Below are 11,902 nucleotides of genomic sequence, written 5' to 3' on the forward strand. Positions count from 1 at the left end.
GCAGTTGGAATGCATCTTTAGGGTAAGTCCTGGTTTGGGGCGTGTTTCTCTGATAAGCATAGTGGAGGGTGATAGAGTATTATGCATCATTAAAGTGGCTCTCAACATAAAGTTTATAGATATAACACAAAGTTGGAAAATATTCTTTTAGTTTACAGCATTGTTCTTTTATTGTTTGAAAAGGCAGAAGTGTAAAAGGATAAAGCAATATGGTATAATCTAAGAGTATTTTCTCCTTGAGAGTGATAATGATAAATTTAAAGACGTGCACAATTCGGCTTTTTTCCTATGTTACTTTGGTTGTTTCTATTCCATGAACATCTTTCTTTTCATTTCAGAATATAAGTAAAGTTGATGTGAAGGAAGAACACAGACAGGAGTGAATGTTTCTTAAAATAAGTTAGCAGTTGAAAAAATGATTCTATTCAGTACGTTGTCAGAAGAGCCACCCCTGATTCTCATCAGTATTATGACAATGAATAATGTCTGATAATTAGGACAATTAGTTACTCTAAATTGCAATTGAATAGCAACATAATTCAAGTTTCTACCCTAAGAGCTTTATATACAATAAACCATCATTTGTGGCTTGAGCAAATTCCTTGAGCATATTGTGCCTCAATTTGCTCATCAGTAAAACGGGGATAACAGTTGTACCTAATTCATAGTGTTTTGCTTTGTTTCAGTAAGGCTTAAATGTAAAGAACTAGAATAGTACCTGGAACATATGATGTACAATTTAAGTATTACAACATCATTATTATTGTCAGCTGCTGAGTTGTAATGAACGTGGATTCCTTAGACACTGTTCATGATTTTTTTCACTTTGGTTTACTAATGATCAAAGAATTAAGTTGAGCAACCTGTACTTGAGATATACACCATATTGAGGATACAAGTGTGTACCTCAACTCCTTGTTTGATCTTTTGTTGTTCATAGAGGAGAACCTGATGTTTATGGGTCAGTTTTAGACCATGAGATGTGAGGAATCTTTCACATGAGAGGATGCCAGTCTATGGGCTTGTGCATTTTATGTGAGTGGTATAGAAAGGGTCGTGTGGAACATAAGACTTTATCCTTTTAGCATATAAGTAATTTCTTGTTCAAGAAAAACAGTGTATCCATGATCTCTTTCTTATTGCATCAGTGAGCCTGACCATTTTTTACCAGAGTAACCAAGAGAAGTGACTCAATCTCACTTTATTTAATACTTCCCAACAGAGGTAACTCACTTGTGTTTCCTCTGAACAGATGCAGCAAGACTGCAGAAGACTGGGTAAGTTGACTCATGATTCTGAGGGCCTCCTTTGGCTATGCCACATTCCTATGCATCACTTGCCCTGATATGTTAAGGTAGGGATTATTCATGAATTATGAGACTCTACTGGGGAGACAGAGGTACCTGAGAAGAGAAAATATGAGGCCTTGGCACTTTGTTGCTTGCTCGTTTCTTAGGTCCTATTTATAGAACCGAAAGCTTGAAAAATGCTCAATATATACTTAATAACATTTCTGTGACTTGCTTTTCTCTTCTCAACTTTTAGCTGGATTCTTTCTTTCAGTTTGGTTGTTGGAAGGTGTAAGACTGTTACTCCTACTCTTTTAATCAAAAGTTGGAAAAGCACATAATGATAAATTTTTTAAAAAACCCATCAGGGAACAGAGAACACAAAGTAACCTAAATAAACTAAAATCCAGAAAGTGACAAGCCCTTCATAAGAAAGAAGAGTGAAGAATCCCTTTTAACCAACATGGAGGGAGAAGTGTAATCCTCCATAGATGGGAATAAGGGAAAACCAGCCTAACATGACATTTCTAATGTGGGCTGGCATGACAGGTTAAATTCCACCAGAGCCTGAGACATGGAACAAAATGGAATTACTGCCAACTCTGTCCCTCTGTTATTTACTGAGTGCTAAAAATAAGGGTGGAGAGAGAAAGTTGAGTGAAACTCATAAAGATGACAGTTTTGCAGCTAAGGAACATTGGAGGAGGGATGGGGGAGCTGAGAGAACCCTCATCTCCTCCTGGCACTTTATGCTTAGCTCAGAAATCTTGCAGAACAGGAGAGCTGAGCAAAACTCCTCTAGGACAGTCTCTGCTTTCACAGAGTATAGAGAGTCCTCAGTTGATTTCTGAAGGCCAAGGGCAGGGTGGAATAGTGAAAAATAGCTTTCCTAAGATGAGAGACAGGACTGGAGAGCCAAGAGAATTCCTCAGTAACACGAAAAGTTAGCTGCAGAGTGTAAAGAAAGGAGAATTCTCTCACATTTTAGAAAACAAGCTGTTCAGCCATGAAGAACATGCAGAATTTTGGAGCCTCATCAGTGTTTAGATCGAAGACCCTGGTGAAGACAACTCCCAACACTGCCATCAAAACATTTGAATCCAGTAGTGAACTGAAGCAAACTAAAGTTACAACCTCAGACCCAGCTCAACCTAGAGTACACTTGTTCAACTTTCATCCTAGAAGTCTGACAAGAAGGGGTATCCTCCTTTATGGAGATAAATATAATTTACTTTAGGCTCTACTGTATTTTTTAATAGATTTGTTGAGGTTTATTTCATATACCACACAAATAATTTATTGAAAGTGTACAATTTAATGGTTTTTAATATTCTTTATATGTACAATCCACCACTATGGTCAATTGTATAACATAGTCATCATCTTAAAAAGAAATCCAGTACATACTCTTTAGTTACCACCCCTGCCACCCTTTTACATATTTTGGACACAAGTTCCTCATCAGATATATGATTTGCAAATATTTTTGACCATTCTGTGGATTGTCTTTTTACTTTCTGGATAATGCCCTTTGAAACACAAAAGTTTTAAAATTTGATGACGTTCAATTTATCTATTTTTTCTTTTATTATTCATGCTTTCGGTGTCATATTTAAGAAATCGTGGCAAATCCGAGATCATGAAATTTATTTCTATGTTCTCTTCTAAGAATTTAATAGTTTTAGCTCTTTCATTTAGGCCTACAATAATTTTGTGTTAATTTTTTTATGGTATGACATCAAAGTCAAACTTAATATTTTGACAACTGAATATGGCTATTCAGTTGTCTTAGCACTGATTGTTGACTATTTCTTTCTCCATTAGTTGGTCTCGGCAACCTTGTCAAAATTAGTTAACCGTAGATGTACAGGCTTATTTCTGGACTCTCAATTCTATTTCATCGATTTGTATGTCTATCCTGTGTTATTATCACATAGTCTTTATTCACATTGTTTTTAGTGTAGTACATTTGAAATCAGGAAGTGTGAGTCTCTTCCTACTTTTTTCTGCTTTTTCAATATAGTTTTGCCTATTCGGGGACCCTTGCAATTCTATATGAATTTTAGAATCAGCTTGTCAATTTCTACAAAGAATTCAGCTAGGCTTCTCATAGAGATTGTGTTGAATTTATAGATCAGTTTGGGGAGTATTGCCACTCTAACAATGTTATGTCTTCCAATTCATGAACATGGGATGTTTTCCCAATAAATTATTTCTTCTTTAATTTCTTTCAACAATGTTTTTCATATCGAGAATATAAGTTTTGCACTTCTTTAAAAATATTTGTTCTTGTTTTATTCTTTTCGATGTTATAGTAAATTTTTTTGGTGTTACCAACATTTTCTATTTATTCATTAATAAAAAAGTGCATAGTGCAATCCCTCTATCTCAATCCAAGTACTCAGTGAAAGATTACAATAAACCCTGGATGGCACAGACATGATTTGTTTATCATGATTTAAACAACAATCAACATTTAGTACATCACATAACCACCTTTTAATATTATTTTATTAATTTTATTTTCAGATTGCTCATTGCAAATGTATAGAAATATAATTGATTTGTGTATATTTATCTTGTATTCTATAACCTTGACAAACTGGTTAATTAGTTTTAATGTCAGCTGATTCCTTAGGATATTTTATATACAAGATTATGTCATATGAAAATAGAGATAGATTTACTTCTTTCTTTCCAATCTGATACTTTTTCATTCTTTCTCTTGCCTAATTTCTCTGGCTAGAATCCTTAGTATAATGTTAAAGAAAAGAGGTAAAAAAGGAAATCCTTGTCTTGTTCTTGATCTCAGGGTGAAAGCATTCAGTCTTTCACCATTAGGTGTGACATTAGCTTTGGGGTTTTTGTAGATCTCCTTTATCAGGTTGAAGAAGTTCCCTTCTATTCCTAAGTTGTTGAGTGGCTTTTTCTATGAGTGTCTATAGAGATGATCATGTATTTTTATTTTTTACCCTATAGATATAATATATTACATTAATTGATTTTTGGATGTTAAAATAAACCTTGCATTCCTGGGATAAATCCCACATGGTCATGGTATATAATTTTTTAAATGATGGTGGGTTCAGTACAACAGTATTTTATTTAGGATTTTTGTCATCAATATTCACAAAATATTGGTCTGTAGTTTTCTTTTTTGTGATGTCTTTGCCTGGTTTTGGAGTCAGGGTAATATTGGCCTCATAGAAGGAGTTGGGAAGTATCCTCTCTTCTTTTATTTTCTACTTTATTTTTATATAAAAAATCTAGTAGAGAAGTTTTAAAAATCGCAAAACACATGAGCATGGAAGAAAATATGGCTGATGGTCAAAAAAGGAACATGTCAAGCAAGAAAAAAATTAAGAAAGGTAACAGAGATTGCTCAGCTTTTGGAATTATCAGAGATTTTAAGATAACAATGAACAAATAACAATAAACTTATAAGTGAAGTTTAGGGAAACCAAATTAGAGATTAGAAGAAAGATTTTGTGATATCATATTCTAAAAGCCAGAATATGATTCATGATTAATCTTAGTAAAACTTTATTTTAACTTTATATTTTATTTGTTGGAGAGTAACTATATAACTTCTAAGCACAGTTTTTTTGGTCCAGAGCTTATATTAGATTGTCTAACATTTCTTAAAATCAAATTTTAGATTTGTTAACAAATTTATTATCTTGTCTAACTCTTCTGCTAAAATATATTTCTGTTAAAACTTTTAAAATGGATGCAGTCAAATTCTGAGAACTAGGCTATGAATAATCCTTGCAAGTTAAATAGAACCCAGAAGCAATTTAACCAACACTAGTCCTCTCATTATACTGCTATGTTGCCCTGTCACGTACATAGCCTGGTACCAAACACTCATTCATATAATTAACTTAGGGTAAAAAGACTTTAGTTAGGGATCTGGAGGAACTCTATTGAACACATAGTTAGGAAGGGTTTGCTGCCCCCAAATCAGTGTTAGTACACATCTCTGTTATAATAACAAAATGAAGAAATGAAGCAGTAATTGGCAATACAATTTCCTAGAACCAGATAACCTTATGCATACAAGCAAAGTCACTATAAGCCACATATTTAGTGGCCAGATATTTTTATGTCAGCTCTATGGTGCAAGCTTAGGCTGTTTACTACAGATTGGAGAAATATAGATAGCAAATAAATCAATCATTGTGGGATTAATGTGCTCAGAACAGGTGAGACAAAGAGAATTCAGGGCTGGAAATTGGGCTATGTAATAGAGAGAATAAAGAGGTGTAGAAGGACAGAATTTCTATCCCACAGAAGAAAAGGGGGGGGGGAGATGATGCAAGCAATAAACAGTAAAGATACTAAACTAACAAATCTGGGAAACAGGGAATCAGAATCCAAGAACGATATTTCCTCTCACAGAAAAATAGCAAAGGTAGTGCAAGGGAAAGTTGTCTCCGATCCAGTACTTAATGTGTGCCTACTTGTATTCTCTTTGCTCTAGGTCAGGGTAGGAGCAGAGTGTGGGTGAACTTCGACGAAACAGCAAGGACAATAGTGGCTAGATAACAATAATTCACTACTGGTGAGTGAAGGAACAATATTAGGAGAAAATATTTTTTGTTTTATGGTATTTGAAGGCTCTGACATCTTAAAAAGTCTCTCCAGGAATTATATAACTCTAGTATATTTTGGAAATATATATAATATTCACTTTAATTCTGTTCCATGATATACTTCCTAATCGATGTCTATCTGTGCTCCACCTTAAGCCTCTTCTTTCTTTGCTAACATCATCAGGATGTCCCCTAAACCATCAACTCAAAGGTTGAATGAATTTAACGATGATGTGGCAGTAAATGGAAGGACTATGCTGTAAACAACCAAAGAATGTCCAAAACTTAAATGTCTCTGAGTACTTGGACAAAGCTGTTTACCTTCTGTGAATTCAGTGACTTCATTGTGAAGTGAAGTTAGATTTAGTGGTGCTCAAGTTCCTCTCTGTCACTAAAATTCCATCTGCACATTTATCATATATAGTTATCCTCTGGTATCCATGAGGAATAGGTTCCAGAAACCCTGCTGATACCAAAATCTGCAGATGCTCAAGTCTCTTATATAAAATGGTATAGTATTTGTATATAACCTACACACATCTTCCCATCTACTTAAATCATCTCTAGGTTATTATAATACCTAATACATTTTAAGTGCTATATAAATAGTTGTAAATACAATATAAATGCTATGTGAAATAGTTGGTGTACAAGAAAATTCAAGTTTTGCTTTTTTGAACATTCTGGGTTTTTTTCTTTTTTTAACTGTTTTTGATCTCTGATTGGTCGACTTCATGGATGCAGAACCCACAGATACAGAGGGCTAGCTATATTCTCTTCTCTTTAGCAAGTGCATAAAGGAAAATCAAAATAGAAATTCCTAACATTTTCCCAGGCTTGAGAGATACAACTTTTAAAAAAATTATGCCTGCAAAAGCAAGGTTTTTCAAAAACTGCTAGCTTGATCCTGATATTTATAAACTTGTTCTGAGCAATCAAGAAATTGACAGGTTTAAAGAGAAAAATATCAAACAACTAAGCTACATATTAAACATTTCTCTGTCATCCAAAATCATGGTCCATAAATCAGAGTTCTCTATGAGAAAAATATTGGCACCATAAAAATGTCACTAATATTTCATTTCATTTAGAAGTACAGCAAAGGCAATGCTTCAAGTTATAAAATATTGATTGACTGAAAGGTCATATAATTGTTTCTCATGGTACATATGGTCCATTGACCTAAAGAGAACATTGTGCCCTCACTTAAAGGAAAAAAACAGAAGAAAATTTCTGTTTAATGTAAGGTCTAAGTCCTTTGCCTTTCCAGAGAAAACCTTTTTCACTAGTTCCAAACATACACATTTTCATTTTCTATCCTGAGAGTTACACACTCAAATGACTACAACAGTCAGAAAGGCAACACAGATGAGTTGAGGAGGATAGGTACAGATGTGGTGAGAGTGGACACACACCCTGATAAAGGGAGTAGAGACTACTTATCTCCAACCAGTTGTCAGGTAGTAAAAATTGGCTACTTGTTCACAAGCCATTTTCTTTTCCTCTTGAATGCACAGCTAAAATATATACCCCAGTCTTCATTGCCATTAGGTGAGGCATGTGGTTGACTTCTGGCTCATGAAACAAGAGTGAGAGTGACAAACACCATATTTAGGCCTGGATCATAAAACCCACCATGTTTAATTCTCTATTCTCTTTCTTCTTTCCCCTGCTGAATAGAAAGAACTCCAAAGACCTGGAGTATGGTGCAATTATAAAATAAAATGAGCTTGTGCTCTTGATATATCACTCAGTGGAGTGCTATCCAGAAAAGATACCAGATCAAAAACACCTTTGTTGAACCATTGCTTTGAGAAGAAGTAAATATTAATTGTGTTAAGCTATTGAAAATTTACAGTTGTTTATTATTGAATTCAGCCTATCCTGAAAAACTTATACTGCCATGCTGAAAAGTAAGCTCAGAATTTCAAGACAAACCAGGAATCTGAAGTGTAATATGAAATCTCTCAGTTAGTAAATATTGACAAATAATTCAAACATTTTAAAAGCATTACTCTCCCTAAGCAAACATGCTGTGAACTAGATGTGATCTTCAAGCCATATGTTTAAGCCTGTTTTAGCCATACTGGATTACCCACTATTTCCTGAACGTTCCCTACAATTTCCAGACAAACACATAGATTCATAATGCTCCCTCAACCTGGATGTCCTTCCTCATCTCTTTCTTCAGGGAAGGCATCCCTGATCCTTTAATTTACATGGATAATTAAGGTTTTATTTGGTATAGAAATGAAATATATTTGGTATAGTATTAAATTTAGTTGGTATATAAATTTAAAAGATTCATGCACATAGTAAGCATAAAATAAATGAATAGCAGACTCTTATCAAGGAAAGATGCTTACTCCTTGGGAAGTGTGTAAATAGTAGAAGGAGACATAGAGGGAGATCAACAAAGAAAGTGAGGAAATAATCATACAGTAAATAAAATTTTGAAAATAAGGTATAGTCTTCTAGAATAAAATTAATACTTCTCTCTCCATATTTTTTCCCTCAAATTAAACTCAGACAAGTATATTAAAACTTCTCCTTTAAAATAATTTTGCAGAGGGAATCCATTATTCAAGGACATTTCACAGTCCAGATTTATCATCATTTTTCAGAAAAGTGGTAGAGTAGGTTTGCATTGGAGGAAGGTAACATATTCTTGATTTCTTACATGTGATGAAATTGTGCCATAAAAATTAGGTAGAGAAACATTAAAGCAATAAAAGTTTAGGTGATTGAACTGTGGTTGAAAAAGCAGATACACCAACACCCACTCATTCACGATAAAAACTCTCAGAAGCCTAGGAATAGAGGGGAATTGTTTCAGCTTGATGGTGACATCACACTTCATGGTGAGAAACTTAAAGCTTTTTCACCAAGATCAAATACAAGACAAGGATAGCCCCTTTCACCATGCCTGTTCAACATCATAAGGGCAGTTCTTCCTAACGCAATAAGGCAAGAAAAGAAAACAAACCATATACAGATTGGAAAGGAAGAAATAAAACTATCTTTGTTCACAGATGACATGAACATCCATGTAGAAAATCCAAAAAAATTGACAAAAAACTCCTGAAACTAATAAGCAATTATAACAAGGTTGAAGAATACAAGCATGGTACACAAAAGTCAACTATAACAGGAAGACCTTCAAGATGACAGGGGAGTAAGACATGGAGATCACCTTCCTCCCCACAAATACGTCAGAAATACATCTACATGTGGAAAAACTCCTACAGAACACCTACTGATGCTGGCAGAAGACCTCAGACTTCCCAAAAGGCAAGAAACTCCCCACATACCTGGGTAGGGCAAAAGAAAGAACAAAGATGAAAGAATAGGGACAGGGCCTGCATCTCTGGGAGGGAGCTGTGAAGGAGGAAAAGTTTCCATACACTAGGAAGCCCCATCACTGGTGGAGACAGGGGGTGGTGGTGGGGAATCATCGGAGCCATGGTAGCAATCGGTGTGCAGAAGGCAAAGCAGAGAGATTCCTGCACAGAGGTAGGTGTTAAACAGCACTCACCAGCCTGAGAGGCTTGTCTGCTCACCCTCCAGGGCTGGTGGGGGCTGACAGCTGAGGCTCCTTGTTCGGTGGTCAGATCCCAAGGAGAGGACTGGGGTTGGCTGCGTGAACACAGCCTGAAGGGGGATAGTATGCCATAGCTAGCTGGGAGGGAGTCTGGGAAAAAGTCTGGACCTGCCTAGGAGGCAAGAGATCATTGTTTCAGGGTATGTGAGGAGAGGGGATTCAAAACACTGCCTAAATGAGCTCCAGAGATGGGCGAGAACTGAGGGTATCATTGCCGACCCCAGAGATGGGCATAAAATGCAAGGCTGCTGCTGCAGCCACCAAGAAGCCTGTGTGCAAGCACAGGTCACTATCCACACCCACCCTCCTGGGAGCCTGTGCAGCCTACCACTGCCAGCATTCTGTGATCCAGGGACAACTTCCCCAGGAGAACACATGGAGTGCCTCAGGCTGTTGCAACATCACGCTGGCCTCTGCCACCACAGGCTCGCCCTGTGTTCCATACCCCTCCCTCCCCCTGGCCTGAGTGAGCCAGAGCCCCCTAATCAGCTGCTACTTTAACCCTGTCTTGTCTGAGTGAAGAACAGATGCCCTCAGGCAACCTACATGCAGAGGAAGGGCCAAATCCAAAGCTGAACCCCAGGAGCTGTGCGAACAAAGAAGAGAAAGGGAAATTTCTCCCAGCAGCCTCAGGAGAAGCGGATTAAATCTCTACAATCAACTTGATGTACCCTGCATCTGTGGAAAACCTGAATAGACAATGAATCATCGCAAAATTGAAGTGGTGGACTTTGGGAGCAACTGGAGACGTGGGGTTTGCTTTCTACTTCTAATTTGTTTCGGTTTTATGTTTATCTTAGTTTAGTATTTAGAGTTTATTATCATTGGTAGCTTTGTTTATTGATTTGTTTGCTCTCTTCAGTTTTTTTTTAATATGTGTATTGTTTTCCTTTTTCTCTTTTTGTGAGTGTGTATGTGTATGCTTCTTTGTGTGATTTTGTTTGTATAGCTTTGTTTTTACCATTTGTCATTGGGTTCTGTCTGTCCATTTTTTTATTTTTTATTTTTTTCAGTATAGTTTTTAGCACTTGTTATCATTGTCGGATTTGTTTTTTGGTTTGGTTGCTTTCTTCTTTCTTTCTTTTTTTTTATTACTTTTTAATTTTCTTAAATTTTTAATAATTAAATTTTTTTTATTTTAATAACTTTATTTTATTGTTTTCTTTCTTTCTTCCTTTCTTTCTTCTTTCTTTCTTTCTTTCTTTTTTCCTCCCTTTTCTTCTGAGCTGTGTGGCTGACAGGGTCTTCTTGCTCCGGCTGGGTGTCAGACCTGTGCTTCTGAGGTGGGAGAGTCGAGTTCAGGACATTGGTCCACCAGAGACCTCCTGGCTCCATGTAATATCAAATTGTGAAAGCTCTCCCAGAGATCATCATCTGAACACTAAGACCCAGCTCCACTCAATGACCAGCAAGCAAGACTGCTGGATACCCTACATCAAACAACTAGCAAGAAGGAACACAAACCCACCAGTAGCAAAAAGCTGCTTAAAATCATAATAAGTTTAGAGACACCCCAAAACACACCACTGGATGCGGTGCTGCCCAACAGAAAGACAAGATCCAGTCACACCCACCAGAACACAGACACCAGTCCCCTCCACCAGGAAGCCTACAGAACCCACTGAACCAACCTGACCCCCTGGGGGCAAACACCAAAACAATGGGGACTAGGAACCTGCAGCCTGCAAAAGGTGACCCCAAACACAGTAAGTTAAGCAAAATGAGAAGACAGAAACACATGGCAGATGAAGGAGCAAGGCAAAAACCCACCAGACCAAACAAATGAAGAGGAAATAAGCAGTCTACCTGAAAAGAATTCAGAATAATCATAGTAAAGATGATCCAAAAACTTGGAAATAGAATGGAGAAAATAAAAGAAACGTTTAACAAAGACCCAGAAGAACTAAGGAGCAAACAAAAAATGATGAAACACACAATAAATTAAATTAAAAATTCTCTAGAAGGAATCAATAGCAGAATAACAGAGGCAGAAGAATGGACAAGTGACCTGGAAGATAAAATAGTGGCAATAACTACCACTGAACAGAATAAAGAGAAAAGAATGAAAAGAATTGAGGACAGTCTCAGAGACCTCTGGGATAACATTAAACACACCAACATTCGAATTATAGGGGTCCCAGAAGAAAAAGAGAAAAAGAAAGGGGCTGAGAAAATATTTGAAGAGATTATAGTTGAAAACTTCCCGAATATGGGAAAGGAAATAGTCAATCAATTCCAAGAAGTGCAGAAAGTCCCATACAGGATAAATCCAAGGAGAAACATGCCAAGACACATATTAATCAAACTATCAAAAATTAAATACAAAGAAAAAATATTAGAAGCAGCAAGGGAAAAGAAACAATATACAAGGGAATCCCCATAAGGTTAACAGATGATCTTTCAGCAGAAACTCTGCA

The 11,902-nt window shown here is 36.4% G+C and overlaps 1 long non-coding RNA gene across 1 annotated transcript; it reads left to right on the forward strand.

Annotated features, from left to right (window-relative positions):
- Positions 1–34: 34 nt before the first annotated feature.
- On the forward strand, positions 35–11,218 carry LOC137226422 (uncharacterized). Its single transcript, XR_010944349.1, has 3 exons — positions 35–1,277; positions 5,773–5,853; positions 8,917–11,218. It is a non-coding gene; the product is annotated as an uncharacterized lncRNA (long non-coding RNA).
- The last annotated feature ends 684 nt before the right edge of the window (positions 11,219–11,902 follow it).

This window comes from Pseudorca crassidens, chromosome 6 (genome assembly GCF_039906515.1).
Source record: "Pseudorca crassidens isolate mPseCra1 chromosome 6, mPseCra1.hap1, whole genome shotgun sequence".
Taxonomy (NCBI): Eukaryota; Metazoa; Chordata; class Mammalia; order Artiodactyla; family Delphinidae; genus Pseudorca; species Pseudorca crassidens.